The sequence below is a fragment of the Egretta garzetta genome, unplaced genomic scaffold (genome assembly GCF_000687185.1).
Source record: "Egretta garzetta isolate BGI_Z169 unplaced genomic scaffold, ASM68718v1 scaffold503, whole genome shotgun sequence".
Taxonomy (NCBI): domain Eukaryota; kingdom Metazoa; phylum Chordata; class Aves; order Pelecaniformes; family Ardeidae; genus Egretta; species Egretta garzetta.
The window spans coordinates 1,479,023-1,483,847 of NW_009259107.1; positions in this window are offsets into that span (position 1 = coordinate 1,479,023).

Here is a 4,825-nt window from a genome sequence, read left to right on the forward strand (position 1 = left end):
TTGGACTGTAGGATATATGGACTGGCAGAAGCACTGACATGGGTGTCCAGAGCTGTGCAGATACAGTAGCGCTGTATGTGAGCGCTGGGATGCTTTCACTCCGCTGTCTGCAAGCTTGGTGGTTCCTGCCCAGCCCTCTGGTGGTACCGGTCTCATCACGGCTTCATCTGAGTGGGGCTTGGGGTAAATCTGATGGCTTGGGTAGGAGCTGTAGCTGAGCTATGGCACTCAAGCTGGGGATTTCTGCTGTGGGAAAGACAACCAAATAAATAAATGAAAAGTGAAAGATGGATGAGCTGGAATGAGCTGTGAACCGACAGCTTTGTGACCGGTTTTGACTTATTTCCTTTTTGCGGTCTGAAGCTGAGTGCCTCATAAATTCTGAAGACATTGAAACTGTAACTAACACAGCTGAAACCATCCTAGGCTTGCTGGAAATATGAAGAGCAGGACTGTAACTAGAAGACAAGAGACAGCTAAAAGGGAATGAGTTCTCCCCCCCAAGAGATATTTTTGTGTATTTACTTCAGTTTTGACATTACAAGGTCAAATCAGCACACTGACACAATTGTGGGCATTCGGGGTCACACAGTGACGGCTCCCACAATCTAATATGGACCTAAAAATGAAAATAGTTTCACAGTTTATGGTTCTGGGGTATTTTACTGACTGATCTTAAAGATCCTGGGATCCTCAGATAGATACCTGCTAACCGTCTCACGCTCGGTCAGCCACGAGGTGGCACACAGTAGACACCGTTTGGCAACCACCGAGCAGCCCGCTGGTCTCGGGGGCCATTTGGTGCTTTGATGACTGGGTAGGCAGGAGGGCTGTGGGCTTTTCATGGGTGGACAATGTAAAATGAGAGCAGCCACATAGGGTCTGGTCAGAGCCCGCATCCAGTCCAGTGCTGCGCTCCTGACCGTGGCCAAAAATGGGACGAGCCATAAGAATGGGTCAAGCAGTTTGCAGCTGAGAGGAGCCCTGAACTTGGGTGACTAGCTGTGTGTCTCAGAGCTCGGGGGGCAGCTGTCTCCCACAAGCCTGTCCTAGATCTTTTAAATCCATATAAACATCTGCAACACCCTCTGGCAGGACCCTCAGCTTAACTCTCAATGAAGGTTATTTAGTGAGGAGCTGGGGAAAAGAATTAGAAAATAAACTATGGTAACTACTCCAGCTGCAACTTGCTGCCTAGCATCACGCAATGACCAACAAACCGGCTCTCCAGGGTACATGCAAGCGAGGGCTGCTAATTTTCCAGTGGCATCAGTTCACTGTGCAATCGCGCGCAGCAGTTTCCTGGCTGCCATCAATTCCTTTTGTTGTTTCCTCAGAAGAGCCACAGGGCAGCTGACGCCCAGCAATGAATTCCAGAAAAGTACTAGCTTGTCAGACGGTTGGGTTCTGGTTTTTTTTTTTCCCCTTTGCAGAAACTGTCTCTAAATAACGCAGTTTTGTAATACGCATTAGAAGCTTGGAGTGGATTCCCAGGAGCCCCACATTTGCTAAGCTGAAGTCTGGCATCCACAGCAGGACAAGCTGCTTACCCAGAAATGGGTATGCCTGAAAACTGTGCATCTTGTACAAGTCTCCAACAGCTACTTTGGGTGTTGATGTGTACATTTTTGTGCATCAATAGCAGGCTGGTCCAAAGGTTTACCCCCTCTTGTCTTTGGGTGGAACCAGTTTGTTCTGGCTTGCTCAGAGAGGGGCAATCTCCTGAGTGCTGGCCTGGTATGTGCTTTCTGTACTTGTAGCCTAGGTAGGCTGTAGGTCAGTCCTCTGAATCCTTCCTGGTGGTTATCTTAGCTTTACCATTTTTATACATTTATGCCAAACAAGCAGGCATTATAAAATATTTGCCGCCTTGCCCTAAATCAGTCTTGTGCTACATCTGGGTGCAAGACAAGCAGGATGTGGTTCCTTCATAGGAACCCTCCTGCTCCCCTTCCAGCCCCGCTTTCCATCCTTATGTAGTTCACGTACCTCATCCGTGCATGCCAGCGCTGCATTCTGGCTGCGTCAAGCCTCTTATCAGAACATGGTTGATCTTTAAACATATTTCTCTGAGTAATTTTAGATACTAGAAACCTGCTTCGAATTCAGCAGGGGAGGTACCACCTTTCCTCATCCAGAGAAACATCTCGAACCTCACCTGAGAGTAAAAATGGAATAGAGGTGGAGACCTGGCTTAAATGGTCTGAGCCACCTTCCTCACCAGCAATGGCAGAAGACAGGGAACCTTCTTCAGTGCTGCAAAGTTTCATGCAGAAATACTGCTGTGGGAACATGCCCGAGGGTATGTAGCATCCACGATTGCCTTCGTGCTACCAAAACCTCACTACTCGGCCAGCTGTAGCTGTATGGCAGTATCTGGTTTCAGGCACTGTATTAAAAATACAATAATCATAACTTTCTAGAAGCCACCTTTAAAGCAGTAAATTAAGAGGTGCCAAGAATGGAAACTTGCCTGCCCTGTCGGTTTGTTAGGACAGGCTGCGGCACGCTTCTGGCCAGGCTGACAGCCTTCCCTGGTGGGGCTTGAAAGCTGGTGTGGGACGCGTTTGGTGCCAGTTTGGGTGCCACTGCCCTGGTTTGGAAGGTAAGACAGTCCGGTAGTGCACACAGGCCACTTCTGTAAGGAACAAACCGGATCAGTTCTGGAGCCTCAGTCTAGTTCTAGGTCTGCAAAGCCTTGCCACAGCGCTCCGTCTGCCCCATCTGATAGTGTTACTTTTCTTCTTGGCTTTTTTTTTCTTCTTCCTTTTCTTCTGCCCTTTCCTTCCTGGGAAAAGAAGTAACCTTTCTCTAAGGATAAGAATCTTTATCCTCTTTTGCAAGGCAGAAGAAATCTTCAGGGCTTTCAGCTATATAAGCCTAATTTGTCAGGTTTTTTTCCCCCTCCCCATCTCTCTTAATGGATCTCTTATGCATTTATAATGTACTCGGCACCATGGTATCTAGGGACCTTATACACAATTTATAAAGCAAACATTTTTTTTTTTTGCAAAAAGTTTCTACTTCTGGCTATTGCCAATCTCTGAATCAGGCTGCTCTCTTTGATTTGCAAAGGAAGCCGAGCCGTCTGTTTTAGTCTCCTGACACAAACTGTCTTACAGTACCCTGGCTTTGCATTTGTGGGATGGCAGAGTCAGGTTCAGGTTGATTTATTTTAGCAGCTATTAACTATAGAACTGTCTGTAATCAACAGAGCTGGCCACATTTCTCCATCAGCCTCAACACGGGCTGAGTCAGCACTGGCAGCTCCCTGGCTCCGCGCAGAGCGCCATCCGAGGTAAGAGCCCAGAATGTTTCAACGCACAGTGAAGTGGCCATACAGAGAAAATAATTCTGACAAGGAGCAAAGTTTTAAATTTCCGTGCCACTAGCTGCAAGCAGCTGGATGCTGCAGGTACCTGCTGGGAATAGGTTCCTGCTCAGCACCCTGAGGAGTCTGGCCGCTGCCTTGCAGGGTGACCAACCCTTCACAAGCGCCTAAGGCGCGCATCTGGGTGTGCGAGGACGTTGTGCTCGTTCTGGGACCGGACCTCAACAGGTGAGCTCTGTAATACTGATAGCCTTACTCGGATCCAGCTTCCCCGTCTCCGGTACAAGACAGCGGTAATAGCGTATTTGTATTTTACTCCACAGCGGGAGCGGGCAATGCATGCAACAGCGATGGAGACCGGCCGGGTGCAGCGCTGGCGCAGTGGGCAACACTCATCAAAGCCATCACGCACTTCTTGCTCCACATCAACGTGCTCAAATTTTTCTGCTACACTTGTTTTCCAACACTAATATATAACAGCACCTAAGGAGAAACATTATTTGAGCATCCATATGCCTACTTACACTGACTTTTATTTCCTAGGTCACTAAAAAAGCTGACCAAAACCCACCTCCAAAACCCCACAAGCCTTGCCACATGGATGCAGACATACCTTGTGTTGCCTGACTCCATTCATAGAGACTTGGAACGGCTGCAGGGCAGCACTGAGGGCGAGCTGTGCTGCTCTCTAGGGCTACCTCTGGATTTGAGACTGAACAGAAAGGAACTACAGAAACTTAATAAAAAAGGAACACTGCTTAGTAAGTTGCAAAAGTAATGGCTTCAATCGCGAATTAGAAGGGAAAGTCAAAACTACAGAAGTGCCACTGCGCCTTCACTGCACTCAGCTGCCAGCGGTGCAGTGCCCTTCCCCGCAGCGCTGGACACTGGCTGACCGCCACCATGCCCCTCGCCCCTCCTCACGCTGCTGCTCTGCCTCTCCTCCCTTTCCCAACGAAGCCTCCCGAGAGGCGCACGGCTCAGCCCCGGCCTGTCAAGAGCAATGCCAGGACTGTGTCATGAGTAGGGAGGGCAGGAACCTCCCCGGCATCTTCCGAGAGGAGCAGATGTGCAGGTCCGACCTCCTCCTCATCGGCAGGGTCAGGGTCCTTCCCAGGCTTGATCTCTCTCAGCCGGGAACCCTCCATTAACTGTAGAGTCAGACCTGACTGGAGATGACAAGTTTGACTAAATACAAATACTCGTGTAAATGAAGTCTTGAATTAAGGCTCTGTAAAATCACACCTCAAAGCATAAAGAACGTTTTTACCAGCTTGTTGAGTAAGTGATAAAAAAATGACAAGATGAAAGGTGTTGATAATTTAAGCTGGTATTTCTAGTTTCTATTAAATTGTTAAACTACAGATGATCCTTAGAGTATTTTCAGTAAAATCTGTTGCAATTTCTAGCTAAAAAACCACTCTGAAACCAGTTGTACAGAAAATCCCAATGTAATTCAAGAGGGAACACAGTAATTTTGGAAGTGATCGCGGC